Source organism: Myotis myotis, unplaced genomic scaffold (assembly GCF_014108235.1).
Source record: "Myotis myotis isolate mMyoMyo1 unplaced genomic scaffold, mMyoMyo1.p scaffold_m19_p_13, whole genome shotgun sequence".
Lineage (NCBI taxonomy): Eukaryota > Metazoa > Chordata > Mammalia > Chiroptera > Vespertilionidae > Myotis > Myotis myotis.
The window spans coordinates 33,703,383-33,714,951 of record NW_023416317.1 but is presented as its reverse complement, the minus strand read 5'-3'; the positions used below and the strand labels follow the sequence as shown (position 1 = coordinate 33,714,951).

The 11,569-nt window shown below is 41.7% G+C and overlaps 1 long non-coding RNA gene across 1 annotated transcript in view; it reads right to left on the bottom strand.

The window, feature by feature from the left end:
- Positions 1–1,032: 1,032 nt before the first annotated feature.
- The window catches only part of LOC118668190, a 39,482-nt gene continuing 28,945 nt past the window's right edge, over positions 1,033–11,569 (bottom strand). The window contains exons 2-3 of the long non-coding RNA XR_004971565.1: positions 2,427–2,587; positions 1,033–2,295 (exon numbers count right to left, since the gene is read on the bottom strand). This is a non-coding gene — a long non-coding RNA (uncharacterized LOC118668190). The remainder of the gene's footprint in view (positions 2,296–2,426; positions 2,588–11,569) is intronic.

Genomic DNA, 11,569 nt, shown 5'->3' with positions numbered 1-11,569 from the left:
ATTCCCAAAGTCTTCAGGACTAGTCCTTGGCATAGATCCTGGGAGAGGATCTCTGAGCCCTTGGGATAGTCTGCCTGAAAAGAGTGTTTTTGTACTCCTAAAGCCATGGACTATGCCAGTTAGCTTAAGCTGGTAATGACATCTATGTGATTACCTCTTTTTGTATGCTTGAGCCTTTGAGCCTGATGTGTCAGTTTGACCGATGAGGGCGTGGAGATTGAGTAGCTGAGGTCATTCATATGGGCATACGCAGTACCCACATGACTGACCTCAAAAAAGAAAAAGAAAGTAAAACAAACAAAAAAAGCAAGCAAACCCAGGACACCAAGGCTTGCATGGCTGCCCTGATTGACAACACTTTGCACACACTGTTACACGGACTTGCTGGAAAAATTGAGCACCATCCATGCAACTCCACTGGGAGAAGACAACTAGAAGCTTGTGCCTAGTTTCCTCTGGACTCGGGCCTATGCAACTTTTCCCTTTGTTAATTTCAGTCTGTATCCTTTCATTATAATAAAGTTTAACCATACGACAGCTTTTCCAAGTTCTGTAAGTCTTTCTTGCCAATCACTGAACCTGAGTGTGGTCTTGGTGACCTCTGACACAAAAGGTTAAATACAATATAGATTTACAAAATGCAATGCTTTACTATTCCTATCAGAATAGACAAGCTACAACTACACAAAACCATAAGGATGAATCTCACAAACATAATGTTAGAAATATACAAAAAAATATGCGGTATGATGAGATTTGTGTAAGTTTCACAAAAGCAGACACAACTATCTATGATGTTAGGATTCATAACCTATAATGAGGAGAATAATCAATTAACTGAAACTAACTCAGAATTGACATCAATTATTAAGATTAGAAGCTGAGAACAGGAAAATATTTATTGTAACTATATTGCATATTTTCAAAATGTTAAGTAGAGACATGGAAAATATAAAAAACATAATAAAAGATCTAAGTAGAACCCCTAGAGAGAAAAACTATAATAACTGAGATGAAAAATACACTGGATGGGATTAATGACAGATTAGCCAAGGAAAAAGAAAAGAGTAGTGAATTGAAGACATAGCAATAGAAGGTATACAAAGTAAAACACAGGAAGAAAAAAGAATAGAAAAAAAGTGAATCGATGGGTTGAGGGGCAACTTCAAGTAGCCAAATGTACATGTTATTGAAGTCTCTGAAAGTGGGGGCTGTGGGGGACAGAAGAAATGTCCAAACTATGGAAACTATAAACTCAAGATCCAAGAGAATGAAATTGCACAGGAAACATGAAGTAAACACCACCAAGACACATCATCTAGTTGCTCATAACTAGTGATAAAAACAAGAGCCTTAAATCACTTGGAGTGGTAGAAAAGTGTTTCAGAGTCACTGGACAGATCTGGAACTGTGTTCTGGAAATTGTAATGTTTTATTATCTTTTTTAAAGCTATACACATCCTAGCAAGAATTGATTAAAAGTGAAAGAACCTGGAAGAAAGAAAAAAAAAAACCAAGTTAGGAGGGTTTCACAGTAATCCAGTGAGTTCAGTGAATCTGAAATAGGGTTGTAAAGTAGAGATGAAAAATAGGAGATGTTTAGGAAATACACTGACAGTCCTTGGAGACTGTTTGTGAAGGTTAAAAAAAATAGTTCTTGCAGGGAACTGGTAGATAGTGTCAAAATTCATTGAGCAAAGGGGGAATATGATTTAATTTTAGACATTCTGTTTGAGGTACATACAGGCTCTCCATTTAAACCTAGGAAAGATGTCTGGCATACTGATATAGGTTTGGGAGTAATCAACACATAATCTGAATTATGTCCCCCAGTTCCCCAGCCTTCTTGTGATGTCCTTACCTTTAATATACAAATACAATGACCTGAATTTTAATTCCATGCATGCAAGTGCAAGAAGTCTGGGCCCACCAAACATTCCGAGAGCAAAGTGGGGAAAGGACCTAGGACCCAGATCTTTGAGGAGTGGCACTAGCCAGGGAGTGCTCTGGTCTCTAGACTCAGAGGAGGGTCCCGGGGCTGGGATTCAGACCTTTGAGGAGGGAACACTGCCTGGCTGTGCTGATACCTCTGGGAGGGGCAATGAGACTGGTGTGAGAGTGTTGGGAAAAGTACAAGCTAGATTCAGATTCTCTTTTAGAAATAAACTGCTGCTAAGAAGCATTGCTAGTGTGACCCTCAGGAACAGGAAGCAAAACCGAAAGGAGCAAATCCCTTTTTATTCCTTCAAACTTGCAGTCATTCTCCTTTGGCAAAGCCTCGTGGGGAGCAGCTGCCTAAGAGGAAGAAGAGTGGTTTATAGAATCCCAGCATCACTAAGTGGAGCATAGACTAATGTGGATGGAGTTGAGAGACAATTACTTAATAGCTGGCACACTTTGCCTGGAGCGGGGAATGGGATAGGTACCTTCTTCTTGTTGTGGCTCTAATCAGGAATTGTGGTTCCCAGGCATGAACGCGTTAAATCTTGCTTGGTGATCTCATGGAGCTGGTTGTGTTTTCAGAAGGGAAGACAGACCATGACTTCTGTCACCAGCAACCCCTCTTCTTCTAGAGACAAGGTGAACTCTGCATTTGGGAATAGAGAGGGAGAGAGAATCTAAGCTAGGATAATTCTGAAAAGCTGCTGTCCTGTAAAATTGTTTCTAAATGTGTTCTTTATCTCTTACATGTTTAAAGCTAGTAAAATGAAATTCTTCACTCAAATGTTATAGCCAGTTAGATACATATTAAATTTCAAATGGTAGTCCTTACTATATTCACCTCCACCAATAGCAAGAAACCCAGTCACAGAAGGGAATTGAGCAGCTCTGGAAATGTTAAGCTGAAGGGACGGGTTATGAGGCTGCCTCTTTGGAAAACAAAAAGAGTTAAGCTCCTAATAAGGATACAATTGTAAGAAACAATGTAGCTGGAAGCTGAGAGTTGAGCACCGCTGTTAAGGGGAGGAAAAGTCAGTTTTAAGATATGCCTGGTAGAAAGCCATCAAAGAAACTTGGGAGGGAAATCCTTAGAAAAGAGAAAAACCTTGACATGGTCTTAGAAAACCACTTGTTTATGAATTTACAGCTACATGAAGTAAGAGGACACAACCCATGCTGTCATTTTGAGCGACTTTTACAATTGTACAGAACAGTAGCAATAACAGTACTTCTGTTGCCATTCCTGCCTCTTCGACCTTATAAGCTTTTTGAGCTTGACAAACCTAGAGTTTAAAACATTGCTTCCATCATGGCGCATCTCAGAATCATAGGATGTCAGATCTAGACAGGACCTTGAAGCAAGAAAAATCATGAAGAGCTAAAGGAAAATCGGTAGCAACAAAAATTTAATAACTATAAAGAAAAGCCTCTGGGGAGATAGAGTTATATCTGTCTGAACACTAATATTAAGGAAGGAAAGAGAACACTAAAGTTAAGGAAGGAAGGTATAGTCCAAGGAAGTAACTTAAAAATAAATAAACATTTTAAATAAAGCAACTGTGGATTAGGATGAGAATTACATTTTGTTCATTTTGATGAAGTTTTTACACCATTAAATAACAGAGATCTTTCATCTAGGAAACTCAAGCATTTATAAATAAATTCTGAGTAGACAATGTTTTTCAAAATTTTATAGAGATGTGAATTCTCACATATATGAAAGACAAAACAATTTAGGTGCAAAGAAGTATTTATTGTTCTAGTTACACTTATTGAGCCTCAAAATGTGCTAAGATCTTCACATGTCTACTCTCTATTTCCATCCTAAGTCAACTTGACCCATTGTTACAGGCTGAATTGAATGTTTATGTCCCTTCTCCTCCCCCAAATTCATATGCTGAAGCCATAACCTCAAGAAGGGACCTCGCCCTAACCGGTTTGGCTCACGGATAGAGCGTCGGCCTGCGGACTGAAGGGTCCCAGGTTCGATTCCGGTCAAGGGCATGTACCTGGGTTGCGGGCACATCCCCAGTAGGGGGCATGCAAGAAGCAGCTGATCGATGTTTTTCTCTCATCGATGTTTCTAACTCTGTATCCCTCTCCCTTCCTCTCTGTAAAAAATCAATAAAATATATTTTAAAAAAAAGAGAAGGGGCCTCTAAGAAAGTATTAAGGCTCAATGAGGTCTTAAGAGTAGGGCCCTAATCCAATAGGATTTAGTGTCCTTTTAAGAAGAGACATCAGAGCACTCTCAATCTCTCTCTCCGCTTTCTGTCTTTGTGTGTATGCACCAGGGAAAGGCCATGTGAGGACATAGTGAGAAATTGGCTGTCTACAGGCCAGGAAGGGAGTCCTTACCAGAAACCAATTTTTCTGGCTCCTTGATCTTGGATTTCCCAACCTCTAAAACTGTGAGAAAATAAATTTCTGTCCTTTAAGCCACCTAGTTTATGATATTTTGTTATAGTATCCAAGCTGACTAAGCCACCAAATCATATACATTGCTATACAGTACACTGCTCATAGGTGAACCACTGCATAAATTCTCCAGTGATAACTGATAAGTAGCATTAGTTGACTATGTGCTACTCTCTTTCACAAAGTTGTTTTATTTATGATCTTTAAATAAGAAATTTTTATGGCATTAAATTGCCACACTGAGAAATGGTAGCATCAAGTAAATAGCTGTAATGGAATTGGTTTGAGCCCAAGAGTTACATTAAAGACTGGGAGTGCATCAGAAGGAAAAGGTGACAGTCATCATTTGGAAGCACAGGCCCCATGTACTATGGGGATGGGGAGGACCCTGGTCACATATCTGTTACTTCAACCACCATAATCCAGACCTAAAATAGCTCACTTGTCACAGGACTTAAATAGAAAGGATGACAACATAAGTGTTGACTGGCATGCTCTTCAGCTTAGTTCCTTTTATAAGCACATATACTAGGTGCCTACTGTGCACCAGGCCTTCTGTTTGGAGATGGAGGGGGGTATAAAATAGCTATGGAGGCAGTACTTTCCTTAAGAGTTTGGGATTTGGAGTTAAATAGAACTGGGTTGAAATTATAAGTAACCAACTTACATGCTATGTGTCCTCAGGCGGGTAACTTAATTTTTTGAGCCTTATTCCTACTTTACAAGGTACTTAGAAGATACTGCAAGTGAAACTCACAGAACAGTGTTTGACGCATCATAAGGCATTATCAGACTGCTGTTAATAATGTCAAATATGAATAATTAGCATTTTAAAAACATTAATTATTTGAGCCCTATGGGCTTGTGATCTAAATTGAAGCTAGAAGTTGATCTTTATAAAGGGAATATTGTTATAATAGAGGTTCAAATAAAATACAACGGGAGGTATCTGTTTCTTGGAAAAAGAAGAGGTTGGAAAAAGTTTTACAAAGAACCTAACACCTGAACTACTGATGAATCTCAGAGGGAAAGGGGTGGATGGGCAGGAAGAGATTAACCAAAGAACTTACATGCATAACCCATGGACACAGACAATAGTGCATGAAGGTCTTGGTGGGGATAGTGGCGGGGTAAAGGGGATCAACGTAAGGAAGTGAGGACATCTGTAATACTTTCAACAATAAAGATAAAAATTTAAAAAAAGAAAATTAATTTCTAAATAGTAGATTGTCTTCCAAGTTCTCTATATGTTTGTAGCTGTGATGATAACACTGGAATGGAAAAATTCTCAAAACAGATCTACGTTTTCTATGGCCTACATTGTGTTCCCTCTCCCCCTCCAGTTCATATGTGGAAGTCCTAACCCCACCCCTCAGAATGTATTTAGAGATAAGGTCTTTAAATAGGTAGTTAAGCTATGATGAAATCATAGGATAGGCCCTAATCCAACATGACTGGTATCCTTATAAAAGACCACATGGGAAAGGCCACATCAAGCTACAGGCCATCTACCTGCCAAAGGAGAGGCCTCAAAATAAATCAACCCTGTTGACACCTTGGCCCTGGACTTCCAGCTTCCAGAACTGTGAGAAAATAAATTTCTGTTGTTAAGACACCCAGTCTGTGATACTTTGTTATGGCAGCCCTAGCAAACTAACAAACAAGTATATATTAGAACTGGTTGTATGATAAATATAGAATTATAATTCCATGGAGAAAAAATAAATGGGGTTATGAAAATCACCTTTCCATTTGTGAGAAAATAGAGTAGATGTCTTCCACATACCATACATAAAAATAACATTGAAAAGTTTTAAATATCTAAATGTAACAAATAAAGCACATTAGAAAATACATAGAAATATTCTTAAGACTTTAAGGCTAGGGAAGTCTTGTTAAGCAAGTCAGAAAACCCAGAAGCCAAAACATTGATACAGTTTAAGTGCATTACAGGGTGGTGGGAGGCCTCAGGTGAGAGGATAACTTTAAGCCAGGCACTCAAGGCTTCCATGAATGAAGAACCTTCAGGGGGAGAGGAAGCTCTAAACCAGGGGTCCTCAAATTACGGCCTGCGGGCTACATGCGGCCCGCCGAAAACATTTATCTGGCCCACCAGGTGTTTTTGCCGCCGCTGTGTGCATAGGAATTTGTTCATAGTTTTTTTTTAAACTATAGTCCGGCCCTCCAACGGTCTGAGGGACAGTGAACTGGCCCCCTGTTTAAAAAGTTTGAGGACCCCTGCAACTGTCAAGCCCAGAGAGAATGAGATCATCTTACAGCAGCACCAGCCAAGTAGAACTTTCTATCCTCATTCCCTCTCCTCCCACCCCTGCCTTTGCCATAACAGATTTAGAAATCTCTGGGTAGCAAGCTAGGGAGGAGGAGGAGGAGGAATGATAGACTGGGAAGGCAAGCTAGAGGAGCGCTCCTCACTCTTCTCCTGCAAGTGGTCGGCTAGCAAGTGTCATCGGGAGGGAAGGGAGAAAACGGATGGCTATGGCAGGATGAACACTTTTATTTTCTGAAGCTAGGCAATATTTCATTGAGACTGTGTTTATGACTGAAAGTTACTGTGGAGTTTTCTAAGTCCTTTGAACAACTATAAATGCCATGGGAACTGCCTGAGAGTTTACTTCTGTATAGAGGAAGGTACACAGGACACACACACACACACACACACACACACACACACACACACACACTTCACAGGTCACACTTAGAGAAATAGTAGTGGTAAAAAAAAAAAAATGCTTCTTTTTATATTGTCCTATGAGTTCCCTGTGTTCAACAAAGCAGTTACACCAGAGAGGACTCAGCTAGTGAGAAAAAAGTCGGGGGGTGGGGGCCTATTCTAGATAGAATAGTACAGAAACCTTTTCTAAGGAGGTATTTAAGCTGAAACGTAAAAAATGAAAAAGGAAGCAGCCACACACTGGGAGGAATGGTCTTCATCTTGTGTCCTCTCAAATAGCAATCAATTCACTTTAAAAATGGGGGGAGCACAAACCCAAAGAACCAAAGCAGCAGGAGCAAAGATAAACTCCGATCTCCTTGTTCGAGGAAATTTCAGCCCCCTCCTTAATGGAATGGGGAGGGGTGTGGTCCAAATGCTTCTTCAAGATTTTCAACCAACCTTCCTGTTTCCACCCCCCACCCCCACCCCTCACTTCCAGAGTTACTCAGTCTGCCAATTTCTGAGCCATTGGGGAAATCTGCAGGGTAAATTGGGTTTCTTCTCAGCTTTCCATGCTGCTGCTTTAGACTTCAGCTCACTTGTTCTGCAAAGTCGGGCACTACTTGTTCTTCTGTGCCCCAGCTTTCAAATACTATCTGTGCTATATGTTAGAAATAAAATTATAACCAAGATAGATGTGCTTCCTGTCCTCACAGAGCTATGTCTTAGTGGAGAAGACAAAAAAAAAGAATAAAAAAATGAATAGAAAACTAGCAAACTATGATGAATGTTGTAGGGGAAACTCATGTATCAGCACATTAAAAATTGAACTTTCTCTTTGAGGCTTAGAGTAGTGTTGATTTTTGCATTCCAAACAGGTGCTGGATTCTTGCTAATCCAAGTGGGGTGCATGGAACGTCAACATCACCCTGAACTTGTCAGAAATGCAAGTGATTTATATGCACTTGCATTTAAGATCGAGCAGCACTGTACCAGAATCATACAAAAAGTTTCAAAGGCTTTAACCCCAAACATGTTTTACAACCCTGTTGAACCTTTTACTCACATATGACTTATTAAAGGCATTGTAAAGAAGATCAAAGGCATTTAATTCCAAGACCCAGATGTGGAACCTGATGCAGGAATATTGTCCTAGAGTCATTGTCAAAGGGGCCTATCCAGAAGGGCAGTTGGCGAGGTAAGGAACCCACAGTAAGGGCTCTGAATTGTACGAAGACAGAAGGGCAGGGGACAACTGAAAGGGGGTCCTGGGAGTGGCAGTTCAAGAGCCTCCCAAGAATGTACAAATAGTGCACCTGGGAGGGCAGCTCTTGACCGAAATGTGAAGGAACAGAGAGCAGGGAGTTAAATGAAGAACGATCCTGGAAGATGCTTTGGGCCTCAAGAGCTTCAAAGCATCACTTGTGGGAACACAGTGACATACCAGGTGACAACAGCAGTGACAGATGGACAGGGTCAGGGGACCAGAACAGGTACAGGGAACAGTGGACCCTACCAGGCAGCCAGCCAGGATTTACTTGAAACTATACAAGAGATACATCCAGAAGCTCTCAGAAATACCTGGGTGGCAGTTTGTAGCAGCAGGAGGTCCTACATGGCCAAATGAAGACATAAATCAGTGCAATTTGGCCTGTTACTGTTATTAGATGTCTGGACTCAGAGGCCAACAAGATCTGGGAAAACGCAAGGTAGTGCATACTCAAATGCTACAGTACATGTATAATCATTCATTCATTCATTAAAAATCTATTGAGCACCTGTGAGACATGATGTAGCAATGGACAAGACACAGCCACTGCCCTGAGAGGGTAATGAAGAACATTCCAGCCAAGGGGCTACAGACAAGAAACAGCCACTCTTGTAGAGGTAAGGGGTAAGGTCAAGTTATATGAGGGGTACAGTGAGAGTGTGTTGACTCCTGAATTCATTCCTAGGCTGTGGCTCTCAAACTTTCATGTGCATATACTAGTAAATCACCTGGAGATCTTGTCAAAATGCAAATTCTGATTCAGGAGATCTAGGGTGGGGCCTTCTGCATTCCTAATGAGTGCCCAGGATCAGGTGATGCTATGATGCTGGTCTGTGGACTGCACCATTAGCAAGGCTCTAAAGAACACTTAACCAGTCTTGCAAAAACAGACAGACAAACAAACAAACAACCCCACGTACCTCTGACTTTGACACCTAAGATGTTACCAGTAAAGACAAACATACCTTCTGGTAATGATTACACAGGTTATTGTACCTATGTGTAGTCTGAGTTACACCAACATTGATGCCCTTTGGTGATCCAACTGAGGGAAGACGTATGCTTTCGATGTACAGAGTAATTACATTTGGCATTTTAAAAATTCAGGATAATAATATGGAGGAACATGACTTTGTAAATCTCACTGTGACAAGCTATTTGTCTACCCACACTGAATGCACATTATCATTGTTTAGATAACTTCAGCTGCTACCTCTAGCAGACTCTCCCACCCTGGACCACCCCCAACCTGGGGGGTGGTTTTCATGGGATGTAAGAGTGAGTTGCATGAGTTACCCAGATAAACACCCCCAACCTGGGCTTTTTCACCAGAACCCAAGACAAGTATTTGAGAATCATCTGCAGTACCGAGCTCTCTGGCCACTTAACTTTCCACCCAGGCAATGGAGTGAGAGAAATAAGAAAGGGGGTTGGGCCACTTCTTTATCCCAAGGGCTATCAGCTGCCGAGACAGCCCGATCCCAATTATACACCTGCTTTCAGTTACATCCTTAATTTCCAAACCACCAGGTATTAGAGCAGTGGTTCTCAACCTTGGCTGCACATTAGAATCACCTGGGAATCTTTTGAAAATCCTGATTTCTGGGCCTCATCTTCCGGAAATTCTGTTTCTTTGTTACTAATGTTGTGGCCTCACCCCATAACAAACAGAATTTCTGGAGGATGAGGCCCAGATGTCAGGATTTTAAAAAGATTCCCAGGTGATTCTAATGTGCAGCCAAGGTTGAGAACCACTGTATTAGAGGGAAACATACTAACTTGCTCCACCCATCCCACCCTCCATCTTCCTAGTTCAGCAAAGCCATTTTACTTAAGGGGAAAAAAATATATTTTCCTTGTATCTAAAATCATCTTATTAATTTTCATACAGAATTATAGGTAGCACGACCACCGATTTGCACATTCCCTCAAGGTTGAACCACCGCTCTACCCTCCTTAAAAGAAAATACCTTCCTTCTTCTGGGTTTGGTGTTAGTCCTCTCAGACAGAGCAGAACATGATTGCTGAGGAGAAGGCGAAAGAAAAACCAGTCCTGAGGAGAAGGCAACGCAGCACCATGGACCCGCCCCCAAAGCCATCGGAAACAGTAAGTGTGCTGGGGGCATTTTATGTTTCCATTAAAGGAATAGCTTGTCCTTAAATCCTGAGTAGCAACACAAGACTGGATAAAGAAGGCAAAGGATCCATCCCAAACCACAGTCGCACTGAAGACAGACAGGAGCAGATTTTGCTTGGGGATAAGCTTGCGGAAGACTGTGATTTGGGGGATTCTTGGTGTTCCCTGTTCCGGGTTTGAGATTCCTCCTTCCGCACTGGGGAAAAGAATAAGGAGCTAGAGCCAGACGAGGGACTGTTGGGGAGAGCAGGCTATGGTTTCTGGCCTTGGGCTTAAAGAAAGGGTTGATCTCCCTTTGAAGCAAAGAATACTGATAGCGCCTGCAACTTGATAGGAGGCACTGAGTGACAGGGTTTGAGAGCGATCTGATATCACATTGATATCACGAAGACCGAACTTGGTGGGAGGCCCATTTGTAGCTTGAGAGCTACAGGAACTCCCTCTTGGAAGTGTGGCTGCAAGAAACTAGATGGACAGGGAAAACCAGAACTATTGGAGGAGAGTGAGTGAAATGTGGGTTGGATGGAAGCTCTCCTGGTGCTCCAGCAAACAGGGACTCTCTCCCCCAAATGCCACCTGTGAAATCCCTCTACAGTCCCATCCCTACCTGCCAGCGCCCCAAACTAGTGGTCCATGAAGTGAGGTCCCCAGACCATCAGTATCAGCATCACTATCACCAGGGAAGTTGTTGCACAAGCAAAATCTCGCTCCTCATCCCAGACCTACTGAATCAGAAACTCTAGGGTGGCGCCAGCAAGCTGTGCTTTAACAAGCCTTCCAGGTGATTCTAAATGCGTGTTCAAGTTGGGCCTAAACTACGCAGAAAAATGTTTTTCCCTAAATGGAGGGCAAGTGTCCTATGGTTGCAGAGTTACTGTTAAATCTGAGATATCAGTGCTTGAAACCAGAAAGCAGAAAACTTAAAAGAGTTGTGTAGCTCATAGAGCAATTTGAAACATCTAAGTTGTTGAGCTGTGGCAGTAGTGGGGGCATAGGGAGACTTCGAACATGGATTTTTGGAAAAGGAAAATTGCACGGTATGCAGATGTGAGATAAGTACGACCTACGTGGTGGGGGCACCAGGAAAACGTTGTCTAATGTGCTTTAGTCGGGTAAAATGTGCAGTGTT